A 21,347-nucleotide genomic window follows, 5' to 3' on the forward strand; every position below is an offset into this window, starting at 1 on the left:
ACATTTCAGTACTTCCATTGGAAGTACTTAAACTATTAAAAATGGTAAAAAGAGTAATTTAATAGCCATTACAAAACACCTTAACTGGTCTCTAACTTTTGAACATTTTGAAGATGTAATTAAGAATACTTTTTTCAATACTAGATCGTTCAATATTATCAATAAAGTTTTGCCCATTTCAGTTTGTAACACCTTTGCTCTTTTGAAGAACACAGATGGAACCTCAGCAACCTGGCTGCTTGCTCTAAAAAGTCAACAGTAATTAGGAGTTAAAGGTTGGGGCTTTTTGTGCTGCCTTTGAGAAATGGGCTGCAAAAAGCACAGACCATTTGGCCAGGCTCTGAACCATATCCAAGGAAATGGTGCAAAGAAAAGTGGCTTCAAGAACTCAGAGCCATGTGGATCTCACTGGCTCAGGAACTCAGTAATTTATGAATCTATTTCAGCTGCAGCAAATGGCCCTTTCACAGCTTTCAGCTACCCAGCAGAATTTAGATGATGTTTTTAGGCTTCGATTTTAAGAGGTCCTAGACTGGTGGCTGCAGGGGGAAACTTCACTTGATGTCAACTTCTTTTTGTTTCCTCTGAAAAGCCTCATGTTAACAACTGCAGGCACCACACCAGGCAGGGCCAGGGCAGGGGCTGACGTTTCCTAAGGCAGATTTCTGCTCTCCCGTAGCAATCATTTTTCCAACCACCCATGGTCCTTCTCCCTCTGGGGCCCTGCTGACCCCTGGCAGGCCTCGGGCTGCCTTCAGGAGGAGGGACTGGAGTTCAGACAGCAGAGAAGGAAAGATGGGAGGGAAATTGCCATTCAGAGGCCACCCCAATACACTCCTGGTAGCAACCAAACCGATGCAACAACTAAATAAGCAAATGTGCCTTTTCTGTGTTCTTGTAGGAATCACATTTTTATAGCTCTTTTTCTCACAGCTTGAAGACAGCCCCCTGGTTCACACTTATTGCAGAATCTGGTGAAATCCTGGTTTCTCTCTCACATCAACTCCCTCTCGGCCTGTGCCTACACAGGCACAAAATGATCCTTGCGTTTGCCTGCGTTTGCTTACGGACATCCAAGCTTAGGGGTGCCCTGTGCATATACACTCATAGACTCTGTCACGTCACAGGGGATGGGTGGCAGGAGAGGTGCTCCACAAATTCACCTGCTGATGGCTTATGGCCACTGCTGTGCCCCCATAACAGAGAGGAGGACACATTTTAGGACACCTGTGATGGATTGCTCTTGGGGATCACTGCTAATATCTGAAGGGGCCAGTGCTTTCCAGACAGATATATTAACTAACTAAACATTCAGCAAGTTGTGAGGTGCCCCAGCACAGCTGTTGCATTCAGAGAAACCGCTCTCAAGCAGTTTCCCTCACAGTAAGAGTAAAACCACACCAAGCTGAGTCCCATACCCGGCTCAATAAGCTGCTGTGACTGTGAGTTCCTGTGTGGTTTGCACTCTGCCAGCTCGATTGGCTGCGCTTCACGAGGGAGAGGCTGAGATGCTGAGCCGGGGATTTGTGTGTCCCGCATGGCCCCGCAGACTTTGGTCCTCGCTAAGCATTTGTGCTGAAGACAGGTTGTTATGAGACTCGTGCCATTCCCCCACTGTTTTGTCCCACCACAGATCCTGAAAGACCAGAGTGTAACTACCTGCTGCAAAGGTACAGATCTGCTTGGGTGCTTGCTTCTTTTGCTCTGAAGTTTTAGGGGTAGATGCATTGGCTAAATTAGCATTGCATTTTCTACAGAGTTAAACATGGGCTGATCTGCAAGGCTTGAGAGTCTGTGTTTTCTTTTCCATTACAGGTGCATCAGGTTTTTCTTCTTGTCAGTGGGGGATCAGGACTGTGCTCAGGAGGAGTGTATTTATTGGAACAGAGGAAAGAAAATAATGAGTGGGATTTTTTATTTTTTTTTTATTAATCACAAGCACAGGGCAAAGAAATAACCAGTTTTCCCTGAAAATTTAAGGTTTCTCTAGCAGAGATCAGACTATTGTGTCTCTGAGACACCCATTGTGATCATACTGAAAGGGGCAAGATGCCTAGAAAGAAAAATGCTTCTGGGAACTGGAGATATGGCATTGTTGACCCTCCTTTTGTTCAAAACCAGGGCTCTGCTGCCCAAGTAAGCTGTTTTCCTGATCTCTTATGTCTTCTGTGAAATGTAGTGGTTTCTCAAGGGGTCAGACATGAGTATAACTTTTCCTCAATTGTTTTTTAATGTTGTTGTAAAGCTTTTTGATGCATTGTAAGTATAACATGCAATATAGTTATGAAACACATCTTTAGACTGCAGTGCTATAGAGCTGCATGCAAGGTCTTGCATGTGTTTCATGTGTATTTTTCTGCATAATACTGGCCTTGTAGAAGCAAAAGGACATTAGTCTCCAAGACATGAGTTAGTAGCATCCTATCAGTACAACATTTTTGTAGAAAAAATTATAATATAAACTCTCTTCAGCAGCAGCAGTAGAGCCTGTCACATTTATAATTGTCTGGTTTAAGGAAGGTTTAAAAATAATTGAGTTTTTAGTGAAAGGGCATGGCAGGAGGAACTGGGCTTTGGGATGAGAAAGAGTTGCCTACCGGTTACGTTTTGGCACAGAAGTTCGTAGGTGATGCAGCCAACAGTGCCATCATCCACCTGAAAGTGGAAAAGAGAGAAACTCATACTTTAGCCTCTGCTCCCAGGATTCTGAACAGGAAAAAATCTTTGGCTCTGGCTATCATGTGATGGCAAAATGAGTTGTGGAACAGTTAGGGGGGAAACCTGTTTCCTTAGCACTGGCTCAGTGAACAAATGCATTGCTCTTGCAGTGAAGCAATTTTTTTACTTTGCTATTTAGTAAAATTTATTTCTATTTCATTCTTGTATTCAAACTTGACAATCCCACGGATAAGAGATTAGGCACAAACAAGCACTGTCATTGCCGTTTTTATCAGGAAAGCAGAATAACCTGGAGATGGATGGATATGCACTGTGAAATGCACACAGCTATATTTAGCTTAGTTTTGTTGTCTACATTTTGGATTTACTTTCATCTCTTCCACACCCTTCTGCACACATCTCCTAAAATTGTTAAGACTGACGGATCTGCCTGGGCAAAACAGGCAACTTTCAGAAAAACAGGGCTCGGCTGCTCAAGTAGGCTGTTTGTCCTGATCTCTTACGCCTTCTTACTTTAGTTTGCATAAGGTATAGCAAGTCTGCAAGCTTGTCTGATTTCTGTAAGTTATAGCCATTACTCTAGTAAGAGACATCACTTTCCTCTTCAAACTTTGTCTTCCTTTACCTGGTTACATGGAATTTCTTTCTTTTCCCCTGATGATTACACTTACTCTTGCAACCATACACCAATGCCCTCCATTTTTGCTGATTCAAGGGCCAACAGTGCAGCTGTAATGTCCTTTGCACGATGTTGCACTTTGCTTTCCCAATCAACTTCCAGCTTGACAGCAGCTCTCTTTAGCCACAAGCAATATCTGGAAGTTTGGCAGGCAAGAGGTTGCTATTAAGCTACAGAGCTGGAACTACTGCTGTAGGCAGTCTCTTTTGGTTTATTTTTATTGTCTGATGCAATGAAAATGATCTTCATTCTCTTCCCTATGTTTCTTCCCTTAACGCTATTTTCACTTGAAATTCTCCTCTTAGTGGAGCTGTAAGATAGATATGTACATATATATATATATATGTGTGTGTGTGTGTGTATGTATATATACACACACAGAACATAAAATACACTCATTGGCAAGTTCAGTCTCTGGTATTAGTCAGAAGAATCTACCCACTGTGGCTGACAAAACGCCACATGTTTGACAAGTAAGGAAGCATTGCTACCAACAGTTGATACGGCCAGGTCTTTGGGGCTTATTTTAGTTTATTTAGGTTTTTATAATATAATAAGGTCCTGATTTTATCTACTTTTCTTCCTCATCTCCAGAGTCTGGTTTTGGTCTAAGAAGAATGTACCAATTCTGTCTTTTTTCAGTTCCTCAAATTGCTATATAGAATCATAGAATCACTAAGGTTGGAGAATCCTCCTGAAATTGAGTCTGACCATTAACCCAGCACTGCCATGTTCACTTCTAAGCCGTGTCCCAAAGTGCCACATGTATACTCAATATAATGATGGCAACACTCTTGATCTAAAGCTCAGGGCTGCCTACCAGCCATATCCCAGTCAGCACAAATGTTATGCATAAGTCCCTTGATATCTTTCAAAAGTCTTTATTTTGTAGCTCCCTTGAAGGAGTCCTCAGCATCTTTTTAGCTTTCCACCAGTCTTTGTATATTTGGCCAGCAATAAAGGAAGTATATTACCATCAGTAACTTTGTCTTCCCTGCACAAGCCTTTCATCTTAATGTCTGCACACATTTTGGCCTATTGATGGGCATTTTGCCCAGCCTTTAAGACAGGTGAGTGTGAATGATCTCACTTTATAGTCAGGCCCACATACATGAGTGTGATGACACTGAGATGACAGAAGCACTTAAGCTGTACCAGCCTAACTTGACAATCTGCAAAAATAAACTGCTGCCCTGAGAAGGCGATATTATGGGTTTTGGCACCCCATTCCATTTAAATATCTTAATGTGTGGCCACACTGCACTTTTTACATGTGTCCTACAGTACAGGGAGGTGAAGTGACTTGCCCAGGAAGGCACAGCAAATCTTTAACTGAGCTGGACTTTGAAAATGGATTCCTACTCTTCTCACCACTAAACAAGGCTCACTTGTTTCTGCATTTTATTTAGTGACAATTTAATTTTACATATTATTTCAAATGAGCGCTTTTTTTAGAGGCAGGGAGGGAAAGAGACTCGCACAAACGTGAATAGAATTGGTAGAGACATCAGCTAGGCTGGCAAAAGTGTGTACTGTAATTTTCATGGTTCAAGACACAAACTAATTCCCATGGTACAGCCTTTCTAGGGGACTGATATTTTACTCAAATGCTTCTGATGTTTGAGCACTGCTGTCCCGGGGATGTTGAACTTACCCCACTGGGTATTCTGTCGGAGAGGAAGGATGTCTTTCTTTTCTTCTGACTTTTGCCCAGAATGCTCTCTCTGAAGCATAGTTGCTGTCTGCTATTTCTAGAAGGATTTCAGATACATGAGAATGAAAAAAAAAAAAGTTTTGGAAGGGTCTGAATTCTTCCTGTAGCCTTTTATTTTTTTTTAAATTGTTCTACTAATTGGAGAACCATGCTAAAGTACCTCTTAAATAATATCTAAGTAGGAGGGACTAGTCTTTGAGGAATAAGCTTGCTAAGAATTACCCTGGCACTAAAATCAGAGGTCAGTACTGCAAAATATTATGAGGTAAAATAAAATTAGTCAAATACCTAAATGAACATCACGTGCTAAGACATGATGAAATTCTTTCTTACCTCTCTTGGATCTCTAAGATCCATCCTTCCTTTCTCTCCCAGCTCATTCTGTTTTTATAAATGGCTTTATATTTTTGGAGCAATGTACAGTACTAATAACATGCCATTTTTTTTTGCCCCTGAGGCACTGTATACCTTACATTCTCTAGTCTTTCTTTTCCAGTTCCCCAGTTTTTTTATTTTTATTATCTCATCATGAAAAATCCACCATTAACTTGTAGAGTACAAACTTAAACCCTCAGAACTCTGTCATTCCTTTTTTATTTTTAAAATCTAGCAACATAAATAACATCATGTTTCCAGGTCAGAGGCACTCTGAGATACAGCTGAGTTCTGGCACAGGAGAAACTCTCCATAATTTTGCAATCTAAACAGGGATTATCTTAGAATATGGAACAACTTCTGAAATTGTCTGTGTGCATAAATGGGCTCTGAAAATTGTTTTTCATGCAATGTGTAGAGTGCCTAAAGCCAGGACACTGAGGCTTCTCTCTCACTGTTTGTACATGGCACTTGCTGTACCACATCAGACTGTCACAGCCAGTACACTTCTCTACTAGTGGTCAAAAATACTAATTCTGAGAAAGGTGACCGAACCCTCTATGAACCAAGCGTGCAGAGCTCCACACTGGGATGGAAGAAATACTTTCTAATTCTGTCAGGGAGATTAGTTTATAGTTTCAAGTGGTATTATCAAGTTTCAAGCTGTATTGTCATTACACTGCTTGGACTGCACTTTCTTGATAATTCTAATAGTGTAATTATCTAATCTCAGATCTCTGAGATTAAATCTATCAAAACAAAAAAAACCCTCACAATTACCTCAGTTCTCAAAGAAAACTGAGTCTAGTCTGTAAACACTTTCTCATCTTAGACAGAAGATTAATCTTAATTCATTGAAGCTGTCAAGTACTTCTACATTCTTAGAAGGGGATGAATGTCAGGCAATATTGCATTGCAAAAATTTACATCAGCTCATCACTATCATGTTATTACCTTCAGCAGAGGCCATGTGCAGCACTTGCATCCTTTGCCCACTGGTTTGACATAGCATATATTGCTGTGTCCTGTACCCCAAGTAATGACAGCTGTACTATGAGCCTAAAAGGTTTAACACTTCTCCATTTGTTGTAATGAGCCCATTCAATAATGAAAACCTCTGGATGTTTGTGTTGTCAGATGAGCTTTAAACGATCTTCAAGAAAATATTTTCCCTTTCCCACGACATCCCAGCAAGGCAGTTCTCAGTGGGGCTGACACTGCTGAGGGGCTGAAACACCCACAGAGAGTTTCCCCATTCCAAGCAGCAGCTGCTTCCCTCTGTTTCCAGCAGAAGTGAAGCCAGCTGCTCCTGCTGGAGGATGGTGGAGGTTCTACTGTCTACTCAGAAGCTCAGTGTGAAGTGACGAGCATTTTGAAAGGATCATTCCAACTATGGGCAGCTCAGGTGTCTTGAAAGCTGCATTTGTAGCATCATCTGAAGTAATAAATCAAACCCTGAGGTGTTTTTGAAGGGAAAAAATTTAATATAAAGTATCATAAAGGTAAAAAATAAAACTTCGGAAAAAATCTTTGCGTATTGTCTACAAAAGATTTCTGTGATCTTTAAGTAGAATAAAAATCTGGATTAATTATTCCTTTATTGTGGCTATAAAAACAACTAAAATATTACACTCAAAGTACCAAGTTGCTTTAAAAACTCATATTTAAGGATAATTTTACTTAGTAAATTAATTAATGGATTTATATGTCACGTCTCAGGAAATTCATTATGTGCCCAAACAGCTGATGCTGTAATACTTAATGAAAGCTGTGCTTCTCATACATAGCAAAACCACTGAATCTGTATTTTAAGTTCAAAACTCAGGTCAGCTGAAGGTACACAGACATGGAAAGTACCTGCATAGTACATACTAATTAATTTTTATTTTTATTTTCTAACTAGTTTTCAACATTGTTCTGACTGTTCCCCTTGACTGTTGAAGTCACTGGAGCAAACAAGGTTGAAGCAAGCACAAGATGATGTCTGTAGAAATGAATCATTCATTAATAATTGCAAATGTGGAATGGGTTTAGAAATATTTTCTTAAATCTCCAGGGCTTTTGAGGGTCAGTTATTTAAGCATCCTGAGCTTTATTATTAATTAGTTCTTTTACAGAAGAGCTTCAACTGACTTTCAAACGCTGTTGACATTGGAGGCTCTGTACTCCTAGAGATTATATCTTCATTGCCAAAAACAAGCAGTGTGTAATAGTCAAGTGGTTTACTCCAGGTGTATTGCTCTGTATGGAATCTTAGGGAAGGAAAGGCACAGGTGATTTCATGGCATTGTAGCTAGCTGTGGCCAATGCAATATGCCGCCTTGGAGGTGCACCTCTAACAGCTAGGTAATAATTCCACTGGGAGTTTAACAAGCAGTAGTTGGCCTGATGTAAAAAAAGAAAACAGAAAAGCAGCTGAACAAATCAGTTCTTGAGATGCAGGCAAAGTCATAGCAGAAGAAAACCCAGGCCTCAGAAAGCTCTTTCTAAAGAGAGGGGCAAAGGAAGAGTGGGAAGTAGAAGGGAAGAAAGATGAAGGGATGTTTGGATGAGGACCTCTCCCAGTGTTATCTCAGAGCAGTTGTTTCAGTACTCCAGAAAAAAAATTCCTTTTTCTGGCTTGATTTCTGTCTCTCTGGTAGTGCCTCTCCACACCTGCTTTTAAGTGTCTCACGGTAATAAGTCATCAGGGCACCACCCTTAACTGAAGGATCCTTTGCTCTCCACAGCCAGCTAAACAGATTTTACCATTCCTTGCATACCTGGACACTGGGAATGGTAGCACACTTGTAGCCACTGCTTCGAGTTTTCTAAACACTTTGTGATTTCAGCTGGTAATTTCAGGGAGATTTCTGAGGAAAACCTCCGTGCTTTAGGAGGTGGTTTTAGTGACTCAAACAGAGTCAAGCCTTTTTCTCTGAGTCAATACTGAGTGATGTGCTCGAGCACATTTCTTACACACAAGACCCACAACTGTAGGTTGATTGCCTGTGGTCATCAATTATCCTTCATCTAATTGCATAAGCCTAAAGGCATCTTGCCCTGATAACCCAGGCAGGTCAGTTTGATTACAGTTTGCCTTCTGCATATCTGACATTTCAATTTTAATTGGGCAGTTGTTGCTTCTGCTCCTAACCTGCTGTGCACTGCTGAAAAGCACTGGAGGATGGATTTAATTGTTAGGTGAAGGGACAAATAGAGTCAGAGAAAGCAGCAGCCAAACTAGAGGTGCCCCCTAGGGTAAGGCTGGGGTCAAAGGACGCAGTCATCATATTTCAACATTCAGACTTACCAGTTCAGCTAACCCATACCAGACATGTCCAAAGAAGTGTTATTTTCAGTGAGGCTGCAGGAAAAAAACACCAGAGCTCATAACAGGGCTTCTTAATTAAGGTGCTGGGTAGTTTTAGCAAGTGAAGGCAAAGGAAGAGCTGTAATTCTTTAAGACACCAGGGAGAAGCTATACAGCAGAGTGTGGTCCGTGTCTAGTACTGCTGCATCCCCACCCCGATGGAGTCTATCAGGATACCAGATACACAAAGTGAGTCTGAATAGAATTGATGATTTGTGAAATGCATTGGGAATCTCTTGGAATGAACAGTGGTTATTTTCCTAATGAATTACTGCTGTTTTGAACAGTTTTGTTTGTATGTTTAATTTTTTTGCTTGAAACAGTTTTTAGTTCTGACCAGAATGTTCTTTTGAAATGTTATTTTCCTTTCCAATCTAAATGCTGGCATGATAGTTTCAGGAAATGCTTTTGAATGCATCATGTTCTGCTCTGCAATCTTGGATGCTTCATTGACTCAAGCTTTGGAAGGGCTGAGCATCCACCGCTTTCCTTTCTACATTGCAGAGATGAGCAAAGTCCAATCACCAAAGGACAGAGCAACCAAGAAAACAGTATTCCAAAATTCAGTGAACTCTTTGGGGATATTTGTGGATTAGCTTCTTCTGCAAATATGATAATTTTATTAAGTATAATCGTTTTTGTAAAGCTAAACTAAAAAACAAGGCTCATCTGTCAAGATGAAAGAGACAGCCTACCATAATCAAATACAGCAAGATATGCAGTAGTAATGAATCTGAACATTGTAGTCCTTAAATCTGAATGCAAGTAAAGCAGATACAAGTACAAGAAACTGATAGAGACTAGAGCAGAAAATGGAAGTTCAGTGAGCATAATAGGGGTTTGATTTTTTTTTTTTAATTTTTTTTTTTTTTGTATGGAAGCAAAATTGCAGTGTTGATAAAGTTTTTAGATGTACTCCATTTGGAAAAAATTAATCTCATTCATCGTGGAAGTAATCACATTAATCCCTGTTTTGCTTGGTTAAATCTCCCTGTAGCGGTGCACAAGCCTTGTTTAAGTCTTGTGACGAGTAATTCCTGCCACTGGCAGTTTTCTCACTGCACAGACAGTGAGAAAAGCCTTGCCATGTTCAAAATGAACCTTGAAGGACAAGAACTGCACAGTTCCTACAGTTTCTGACTCTCAAAACCTTCTTCTGCAGACTTCCTAAGTATTTAGAAGAGGAACACCTTCTTGAAGGCTGTATGAGGTACATGACATACAGTGTTTTCCACCGTGCCTAGTAAAGTAACCATTTTTTCCAGTTTGGAATTTTCCCATTCTTTCCTCTTTTGCATTGCTTCCTGAATTCCATCTACAAATAATCAGATTTTTGAAAGTATGTAATGAGGGTCCTCAGCACATAGAATTCAGGAAATTATTGTAATGATAGCCTCATTTTAGTGTGTGTTTTGATAATATGTGCTTTATAATTGGAGTCTAAAACTGCAGTCAGTACCATCTTATGAATGCATATTGAAAGGAAATCTCAAATAATTTAATGCAAGCTTTTTGCCTAAATGATTTCCATATGTCTTTAATCTAGGCATGTATATGATTTATATCACTGCCTGAACAAGACTTGTGTTTCATTAGAGCAGTCACTGTAGAAAGATGAGGTTACATTCTCATTTTGTGTGATTTCAAAATTAACCCTGCTGTGGGCAGGGGCTTGGGCTGCGGGATCGCCACAAATCCCTTTTAATCTACTTATTGTAGGATTCTATAGACAGCTCTGACCCACTGGGTTTCGTTACAGAGCACCGTATGGAAAAATGCCATTTGCTTCAAGTGATTTGCCTTATGGATAGGAAAGACAGTGACAGGCTAAGGAGAAAAGATGTAACACAATAAGTAGTCTAACAAACTATTTAATTTTTTTGTGTGTGTGTGTGTGTGGTTTGGTTTTTTTTTGTTTTCATCTCTTCCTCGTGAGATGATCCTTAGATGACAACACTGATATCAGCAGAGTGTATTCTGGAGCATGTCTTGTAGGAACAACTGTGCATGATGTTTTATTGTGTTGTGGAATAGCTCATTTTCCTCCCTTCATAGACCATAATGTGATGTCGAATGCAACACCTGGCCTCTTTAAATGTGTACACATTGGTTTCTCAGTCTTAGAAGAAAATCAAGGTAAAACAATCATACTCATTCTTCAGTGAGTTGGTAGGACCAAAGCCAGTTCTCAGGGAATCTGTGAGCTGTTGTAGATCATGTTGTGCCTCTGCCCAGATTACCTAAGCGATGATATCCTCAGCACACCTGGAGTTCCCACTGCTGTTCAAGACCCTCGTGGGTTTTACAAAGACCTTCGGCGTGGAGTTTCCCCTAATTGCATCACAAGTTCTAGTGCTTGCTAGACCTTTTCCTCAAGAAGTGTGCCTTGGACTTACTAATAAAAATTGGATTTTCACCTCACTCCATTTTATCTTCTGTACAAAGCCAATACAAGCACAGTGGGTAAATTGGAGCTGCAATAATATGCCTGCAATTGCCAGCCAAACAAATCTAAGAGAACATTTTCTCTAAACTTTTTGAACTGGAATTGCACTCGCTACTTAATGGGACATAATCTGCAATGACTTGGTCCAACATTTAGGCTCTCAGATAATGAAGCTTACAAGGCTTAATACGAATACAAACGTCATGGACGTGCACTTTTGTTTTCATTAAAGCACTTTTACTTGGAGATTTAACTACGCTCCTCAGTGGTTTGTATGCAAACTGTGTCACTGAGCAAAAATGACTGAAACTGAGAGAGACAATGTCCATTCTGTATTCTCTCCCCAAGGTTAATTGAGTGTGCTATCAATAACTTGCAGAATAGTGGGGGGGCATCTACAGTGGAATACTTTGAGAGGTTGCCATCTATTCTTTCCATGGAAGTCTTTAAGGAGATGGTTCACTGCTAATGATGTTTGGCAAATGAATAAATTCCAGCTTCAGCTGACACCTTCTCATGGATGGGGGTGTTCCTTGTCACCCCCATGCACACAGCACACATAGCTACCCTTCAAGTGTACACAGACCAGCTCATTCATCTTTGTATTTGCCAAAGAAAACACAACACACATCACCTGAAGTATGCTCATGGGACCTTTATTCCTCTCTTCAGGCACACTGCCAATGAACATCTTTCCTTTATATTCAGTTCCCTAGAGATAACTCAGGTTCAAACATAACTTTTGCTGAGATGTGTTCAGGCTTGCATGTAGAATGCCTGCTCCTGTATGAAGGCACAGGAGGCACTTCACATGATGCTGTGTTCCCCCACTCATGCATGTAATCTCTCACTCTCACACACATGCAGTCTGCTGTGTTCCATGCATGTGTTATAGCAAACACTTTAAATCTCTTTCTTACCATCCTGCTTAATATGCAAATGTGAATAGCACATCAAGATTAGAAATAAATGTAGCAGAATGACTTCAGTCAACCTGAAATGTCGAATGACTCATTCACACCCTTTGCACAGTGTTCCCTTTTTGCCACATGCAATCTATTGAATAGTCTGAAGGCTGTGTGGCTCCCTGCTGCAGAGCAGCAATTGATTACTTGCTCACAGAGGGACTGGGACCATGATTATTTCTGCAGGATGTACAAGGGTTATGCAGAGAGGCTCCAATGAACCTCCTTGCCATGGCAGTGCCCATGCTGTGGGAAGGGGAAATGTAGGATGTCAGACTTGATCTGCCTATAAGGAACTTTTTTGTGCTTAATTAGGTTTCAGTCTAAATGTTAGTTCAGTAACCAATATTCTTACATTATGGTATGACCTGGTTTTATTCTAGATAATAAGAACCCATTCCAATTTGATATAATTCGACTTTGGATTAAGATAAACAAGAATGAGTTGTACCTAATTCGGAGTAAAAATGTCTACATGTTAAATCATTCAGGAACTGCTGCTGCACTTTAATTTTTTTAATTTTTGAGGTATCATAATCCAAGTGAACTAAAAAATGCATTGACAAACATGAAATATGTTCCACACTTCCACTTAAAATGGTACAATCACTGTGCAGAGAAAACCCCAGGAATAGTAACAAGCTGGCATTCACACATCTTATAATGAGAAGAAAAGTTGGATTGACTGTTGCAGTTGCATCTTTATATGTATGAATTATTGTAATTGATTTCTTTTAAAACCCTTTCAGAACCATTCCCAAATGCAGATGCAAATGGGCTGACTTTAATTTATAGAAATGAGGTTTTGTAGCACTCAGACCTTGTAAAAGAGGTTCTGCGTTTAAATGGAAGTTGAGCTGTGAAGACCCATTAAGCAGCAAAAATATAGTTAATACAACAAAGAGGCTCCAAAGGTAAATATGCAAGTGGGGCCATTATGCAATGAAGGTATCACAACTGTACTCATTATACCACAACACAGATTCCACTGGCAGCATTTCAATTTCTCTGTCCTTACCTAAATGTGTATTAGTTTGTCACTTCTTCTAAGAATAAAGGTGACTGAGCTGCAATTATGTGTAACATGTCCAAGATAAGAGGACCATTAAAACCAAGTAATTAGATTCCCCATGTTTGTGTTTACAATATCATAGCTAAACGTATATTGAACTAGGCTTTTGTATTTCATTCTTTTATAAAAGCACAAGAGGAGAGTAAAAACATACAAAGGAAAAGAGGCAAGGCAAACTTCACCCCACAAATTTTTCAGTCAAATGAAATTTTGTACAAAAATGGGTTTATGTTTAAAAGGACAAAGAAACTTTACTTTTTCTTACTGAACTAACTGTTGTTTTACCTTTGTGCAAAATCATGTCTGTTGGCACACAATCACACAGATTAATTTTAGTACTAGTGTTCCAGATTTTGCACAGTCATCTGTGATGGCAGGACTAATCACACACACACAAACAAACAAAAAAAAAAATAGCAGTTTAATCACTGATCTTGCTCTTCTTCCCATTTTACACAAATTTTTATCAGCTGGTCTTATCAAAGAAACATGCAGTAGCTGATTGGAAACAGTATTTTGTACCCAGATGTATACACTAGCAGATTTTCATAGCATTTTCTTTCCATATCCCACTCAAATGTATTGCTCCAATACAAAGTCCAATATAAGATTAAAAACTATTTTTACTAGATTGGATTAATGCCTTAATGTAATGAATTCTGTGCTATGCCCAGAAATAAAGATATTTTAGCCTTCTGTTGCATCTTCCATCTTTTACATAGAAAAGAGGAGTTTCATAAATGCTGTGGAAATGGACCAATGACATAAGGTGAACTTGCTCCTATTTTAGCACAAATATTTACAGGTTTTTTTCCCTAGATTTCCATTTCACATTGCAAAGTGCCTGATAGCTTATAGACAAAGGAAATTTAACATTCACGTGCACATCCAGTGTGCATTCATATGCAGACCTGCATGAACACCAGAATTCCTCAGCTCTTAGTTACAGGGCAAGATTTCGGATTTATAGAGCAGCATGCTGGAAACTATGTATTTTTGAATCCTCTCTTTGACAGTCAAAGCTGGAAATAATTAATCTTGAGTATTCTTTCCCATATTTTGAAACCCAAATACAAGGAAAGGACCTTGGAATAGCTAAGCACCTTGGAGTGTCTAATTGTAGATAGGTTTTATTGCCTGTGGTTGGTTGTTTTTAATCAAACCTGATACTACCAGATTCTTGTTTCTGTTTTTACTCTTTTGCTTTGGAAGTGACTTTTGAAAAGTCCTCCCTGGTAGAATATATGTGTGAAATATATCATCACTCTTCATCCCAGTCTCTTCTATGATTGATTTGAGAAGTATAATTCTCTGTCTGACTTTCAGCTAGCAGAATTCCCCGGAGCTGGTCACAGCTGGTGTGATTCAGAGAAGTTTTGAAGGTACTTCAAATTATACCAAAGACCAGTTTCAGGATAAGTAGTCACAGGATTTCACAGAGCCCAGTCATGGCCTGATGCCCACTTGATCCCTCTTGACTGCAGTCTTTTACTAGAAGTAGATCTCAGAGGATAAAGATTGCAAAAAGGGCTGCACCCGCATAAAAGCAGGCGTATGTACATGTGCACAGATACCTGAACAAATTCAGAGGTGTCCATTTTGCTCTTTTTCTGCCCTGTATCCATTTATCCTTCAGTGAACCTTCAACATTAATGCAAATATGTTGGACACAGGCAGTTCATTGGTATATTGATATGGTGTATTGATCATAGTGGTCTGATGCAGCCCTAAATTTTATGAATTCATTAAGTGCAACAGAAGTATACAGAAGCTGATCCCTTGCTTGCATACACACAGGCACAGTGGGAACAGGGTTGGTTTTCTGATCACTACACACTTGCAGTGCACCATATATCAGTCAGTGCTGAAGCTTACCAAGAAAAGATGAGAAAAATTGAGAGGCAGTTAGCAAGATAAGGTACGAGGAGATTTAAAAGAAAGTAGCATAGAAGGAAGTGGCTACATTTTTCATACTTTAGTTGTTTGTCTGGAGGGCTTGAGAAGGAGCTGCTCGACAGTTGTGCTAAAAGAAACGATTCAAAGCATCTTCCCATCAGGCAGCATTCTTCAAGTGTCTGCTCTTGAGGAGCGGTCGGGGAAAATTCCTTCTGTAGGAAGCAGTTAATGGGGCTGCATTACCGACCCCTTATTGCTCTGTCTGATAGAGAGACAGCAGGCTCACTTTGGCAGCTCCAGAGCCCTGATCAGTTCAGATTAGGGGCCCATCATCTGTCTGGCTTAATCAGGCATGTTTAGATATATTAATCATGGTTAGAGGGGTGTAGTGCAGGAAGGGGGAAGAAATAAAGAGTGAGATTACTTTTCTCTAGCTTCAAATGGCAGCTTTGCAAATCCCACTGAGTCAAAAGGTGCTCATCAAAGGAAAATTTAAATTCTGGAAAGGAGTGTTTTGTTGAACACTCCAGCACTGGATTCAAATCACTGAAGTAGAGTCTCTTTCTTTCTCTCCTTTCTTTTCTCCGTCTCTCCTTGTCTTTACTGTCTTTACACACAGCAAAGAAGAAAATCAGCAGCTCCTGAAACCCACATTGATTTGGCGTGATATCCCCTGCTTAGCTTATCTGTAGGTCAAATTTTAAGTGTTATTTCAAAATTAGCCATCATCATAAGCCTTGACCTCTGACTCCAGTGTTCTTGTCATGTTGTCTTCCAGGGATGTACAGGGTACCACTGAAACAGCTTCTAGGACTTACTTTTGTAATTGTTAGTATTCAGAAGGGATGGTAATAAATTGTAAAGACTGGGAAGATGTTCTTTTTTTTAACAGTAGCAGTGATCACAGTAGCTTCTGTGTTTTAAAATTGGAATACTGTAAAGAAAAATTAGTACAAAGTATTATATAGTGAGATGTGCCAAATTTGCTGCTGTTGTACCTTACTATATTTAACAGATGATAATGGTGGAGATCAACTGATTAACACTTAAGAGGCTCTGAAACAGACCAGCAAAGAGAAGAAAGTTTTCTTAGACCTCTCTCAGTGGTGAGGAAGATGAGAAACTGGTCCTGCTGGAAGGAAGGAAGGTCCTGCTGGTGGAAGGCTCCAGACCAGAGGTCAGGCTACAGGATCTGTGGTCTTTTGCCCTGAGTAATTGGCCCTTTTTCACTCTTAGATGAGATAAATGTAGGGCAGCCATAGAAGATGTGCTGTGGTGAGGAAAGTATTCCATTCACCTTGTTCTGTAGTCTCCAGCCTTCACTGGGCTTGCAGATTCGTCCAGATTTCCAAGTGAAAAGTACAAATTGCTGTGTGGTGAACAGAGGCCTCCTTGGCAGTGAGCTGGATCTTCTTTGGTCCCAATAGCCAGTCCTTGAATCCCAGTTCATGGGCCCAGACTCGAAACTCTGACATGGAACACTACAGAACACAGCAGGCATGCTTTGGCTATGTGCACTCAGAGCAGCTGGCAACACAGAAGCTGTAAGGCACCTGTTCCTGTCTGGACTCCTGGGCAGCAGTGCAGCAGTTAAAGAAAATCTGTGGAAATACAGAAGAATTATTTGGTAGTGAAGAAAAATAAATCAAACATCCCTTTCTCTGTTGTAATCTCCTCCTTCCTCCTCCAGTACTGCAGTCGGTTCCATGACAGTTCAATTCTTGAGGTCTTGTAATTGCTGTCCAAATTATAATCTTGGGACGTCACAAAACTGGCTCAGTGTAATCACCATACAAATGAAGAAGGTAAAGAACCTGACTGGTTAGAATCAAGAAGCTGCTAGAGAGACACTAATAATTCAGAAGCAGGAATTATGGAGTAGGAGCCGTAGAAGAAAAAGTTGGCAGGTTTGAAAGGATTTGATGAAAATGGTAAATATCATCAAGTTCGCCAGTACTTCTTTAAAATCGGAAATTAAAGGATCCTCGCCATAAACTTCCAAAGAAAAATCTCTCAGAAGTGCAGAGATGCTCCTCAGCTGTAGGGGTTATCCTCGGAGATCAGTTTGCAGAATGATGGGAAGTGCTGTATGAATTAAGTAGCAAATTAACACTGTTGTTCAGGATTAAAGCCACACCTCCTCACAATAAATGGTGGTACATGGACAGGACCAGGCAGGAAAGCTGTACACTCTCCTGGTGGATAAACAGCCAGAGAATTAGAACAGTACTTTACAGGTAAAGCTTATTCCTGTAAGAGAATTGGTTTCAATTCAACCTTTAATTGAAATAATTGTACCACTTGACTACAGCTCAGTAGGCTGTAGTCACATCAGCTAAACTTTATGTGGATTGTGAGGGTGATGGTGACAAAATCAGCACTAGAATAGCAATAGCTTTGCAACTGATGCTGATGACTGAGCTTTTTGAAAAGCCTGGGACATGATCAAAGAGGACTTGTTGCAGGTGAGCAACAAGACACAGGGCTTTCAAGACAATTTCTGCTAACAGGAAGCACAGCAAACACATTGGGAAAGAGCCCTTCCCAGATCAGTTCATGGAGCTCTGCAGGGAAGCTTTTATAGCACCGAGGCTTCTGTGCACTCAGTCCTGAAAAAAAGAACTGCCCACTAACGACCTGTCACTGTGGACAGCCTGAGCAGCTGTTCGCAGGGAGCAAAGCTGTGAGAGGATGAATTGCTCTGTGTGTAGCATATCTGAATGTGGGAACAGGAATAGATGGGAGATTGGGAAAGACTAGACAGCTTCCATTCATAATGTTCAGCTTTATGTGGATTTACAGTCCTGATGCTTCCAATTCCACAGTTGCTGAGTTACCACTTCCAATTACTTACAACAATTGAAATCTCCCTTGTTTCCACACTTTGACTTCTGTTTCCCTTGTTGACGGTCTTTCTTTCTGGAGGCAAACTAAGAACATGGGGAAGCAGTTTATCCTGAGGGTAACAAAAGCTGGTCACTTAATTTTTCATATATTTTCAACTCAGAGTAGACAAAATATTTGATGTATATGTTTTGTTGGAAATAACCCTTTTTCCTTCTTCTTTGCTTTTTCTTTTCCCTTTGTTTTTTGCTGTTTTTTGGTTTTTTTCTGGCTACCTGCATGCTTCCCCAGAGAGAAACTGAAGTGAATAAAATTGTAAAAAAATCCTGGAAAAAGATTCTTCTCTTGAAAATTTCAGGCCAGCAAGAAATTACTAAAATTTTGTGGGACAGTGCATTCTTGGGCAGTTTTCAGACATGTTTGCAGATGCATCTATTTTGGGTCACTCACCTGAGTGCAAAAGCAGGTGTAAGTTTATCTGCATCAAGCTTTTTAAATCCAGGTCTTCTCAGACTGTATAATAGCCATGGTTTGGCCATCCTGTCTGGATTGTGTGAGTAGTAGATAATGACAAAGAAGGCTGCAGAAGGTAGTTGTGGAATAACCTGTCTGCCTGGGCTGGGTTTTACTCAATTGTCTATAGAGACTGGCTAAAACACAGATGCATGGAGTTTGATGTCCTTCCCATTGGGTTTGTTTCCATTACTTACGGCTGAAGTATCTGGATGTTTCTTCGTATTTTTCAACATAGTTGTGATAGATGTATTCTGCAAGGTGAAGAGGTTAATGTGTTACTGTAACTGTGACAAAGGAGGAATATATAGAAATGGAGAAGAAAGAAAAGAGAGTTATTTCTTATTCTGTCCTATTTCCTATCCTTTTTCAGTGTTGGGAGCTTGCCAGTATTGACTGTTTTGTTTATAGTATAGAAAGCCACATCTCTTATGGCTTGACATTTAATAGATTTAATATTATAATTCAATAGTTCTGGATACATAACAGGAATCCATGCAGTGTTTTGTGACATTGTCAGGCAGCAAGCATGAGTGACAAGTCACCAGCAGAGCTCTTGCTGGGGGGCCCATTAGATCACATCATGGAAGAAAACAGAGAAATTAGGTCGTTCCAGTGTGTAACGTAATGCAATCTGTCATGCCTTTCACAGACCACAAAAAAGAACAGAGCTTAAACCCAAGAAGATTGTGAGGATTGGTGTCCTACCTTCCTGCACAGAAATTTATATTTCTCGTGTATTGATAGCCACACCTAAGACTTCTCACAACATGGCAAGAGTTAACTGCCATACTCTTCCTTTAGCCCCCTGCCTTCTGAACCTGTATATTTTTTCAGAAAATATATTCAAGATCATCCTGTTCAGAGGGAGTTTTCACTGTATCTACCCCTGACTGCTCTGAGTGCTTCAAAATTTTCACGCTACCCCTGTTTTAACTTACAGATATTCCAGTGAGGTTACTGCCTCCCCAAAAGGTGGTGTGTGTTTGTGTAGGGACTACCACCTACCAGCCTGCTGCTGGACCAGTCCTCTTGGCACGTTCTGGTGTGTTTTGGTGAAGTGCCACAGCTCCTAAGGATTAATTGGGTCAGGTTAAAGACACACAGTCCATGATGCTGTACCCAGCAGCAGCTGTTTGGGGAAGGAGAGTGAGAGCAGGACACGTACATGTCACAGCTTCTTTCTCTACTGCCTCCCAGATTCTGACACTCTTGGAATGAACTCCTAGTGCTTAAGTTATGAGACATTATGGATAAAAATTTCCTGTTTACCTTTTCCGTGATTCTCATTATTTCCAAAACTGATATATATCCCTCTGATGTTTTCTTAAAGGCGAAGGATCCCAGTCTTTGATTTGGTCCTTTCTTGTCCAGAAACTTCCCATTCCTGCTTTCTGTCTGCTATTTCTAATGCTACTGTCCTTGTGTTTGAGATGGAGGGACGACAACTAGCTGCTTTATTCAAGTGACAAATATTCAGGCAGGTGCCCCACGGACTTGTGCAGTGACATCATTTGCCTTCTGGTTTTCTATCACTTTCCAGATGTTTCCTAACCTGCCCTTTTTGACTTCCACTCAGTCCTCAAACAGCATCTCAAAGGTGTCTTTCCTAAGTGGAAACTGCTAGTTTAAGTCCATTGCTGTGTTCATGCAGTTATGTTTTTTGTCCCACGTCCATTGCTTTTGCAGCCATCAGCACTGAGATTCATCTGAACTTCAACAGTATTTTTAAAACCATCTGCAAGGCTTTGTGATCCAATTTAATTTTTATTACCCTGGATTTTTTTCTCATCAGTAAGTTTTATCACTTTGTGTTTTCCAGATCATTTATGAATATTTTGAACAGCACATTCAAATTGTTTCCTAACTTTTAAAAAGTTGTTAATCCTCTATAGGACCTTCCTTCCTATTCTTTTAGAACTTAGGAGGCTTTTCTTAAGAGTCTTTGGTGAAAGACTTCATCAAAAATTATGTAGAAATGCAAGTTTTATATCAAGTGATCACCTATATCCACATGTTCATCAGCTCCTTCAAAGAACTCTGATTTGTGCCATATTATTTCCTTCTACAAAAGCTATGTGAGGAGAAATTGGTATGTTATTTCTCTCTTAGGGACAGTAATTATTTTCATCATTAATCTTTTAACCCATTTCAGGCACACAGAAGTCATAACTGCACCTTGCATCCCCTCAAAACATATCTCAAACACTGTGTTTGTGGCTGTTTTCCTAGTACTGAGGCTTAGTTAAGTCTGGCATTGTATGCCACAGTTTAATTGTGCAGCCTTTATTATTTCATGTTTGGTTTGGATTTCAGTCAAGATTTCTAAAATATCAAATCCTTGAATTTACTCTTGCTCATTTACTATTTTTTCCTAAAATCTTTTATTCCAGTTGTTCATCTTGAAATAGCTCTCCTGGCTTTCCTCTGCAAAGAAAACTCCAGTGTGGGGACCTCCTTATACCCCTATGGAAGATGCATGCACACAGAGAATTCATTTCGCTTTTGTGCTTCACCCTTATCTTCTTTGAGCATTCTTTTTACATTTCAATCATTTGTCAGCCCTGAAGACACATTCTGGCAGGCTTCCTGCTTCTGTTGTCTTTGAGAATTATTTTATTACATGTTTTTATGTCTTTAGCTACTAGCTCCTCAAGATATGCTTTTCAACAGACTTATGGTTTCTCAGTTAACTTAGAAGATCTGTGCTCATTTCTGTTTTCCTTATTTGGGTAGATCTTGCACTTTTTGAGGGACCCTCCTTTATTCATCTGTTAAACCACCCTGGGCTGAAGCAGCAGCCAGGGGCAGC

The 21,347-nt window shown here is 40.0% G+C and overlaps 1 protein-coding gene across 1 annotated transcript in view; it reads left to right on the plus strand.

The window, feature by feature from the left end:
- Positions 1-1,544: 1,544 nt before the first annotated feature.
- LOC131572760 (GRB2-related adapter protein 2-like) overlaps positions 1,545-21,347 on the plus strand; it is a 39,257-nt gene continuing 19,454 nt past the window's right edge. The window contains exon 1 of the mRNA XM_058826082.1: positions 1,545-1,670. The gene's annotated coding sequence lies outside the window, so the exon portion shown is untranslated. The remainder of the gene's footprint in view (positions 1,671-21,347) is intronic.

The sequence above is a fragment of the Poecile atricapillus genome, chromosome Z, assembly GCF_030490865.1.
Source record: "Poecile atricapillus isolate bPoeAtr1 chromosome Z, bPoeAtr1.hap1, whole genome shotgun sequence".
Lineage (NCBI taxonomy): Eukaryota > Metazoa > Chordata > Aves > Passeriformes > Paridae > Poecile > Poecile atricapillus.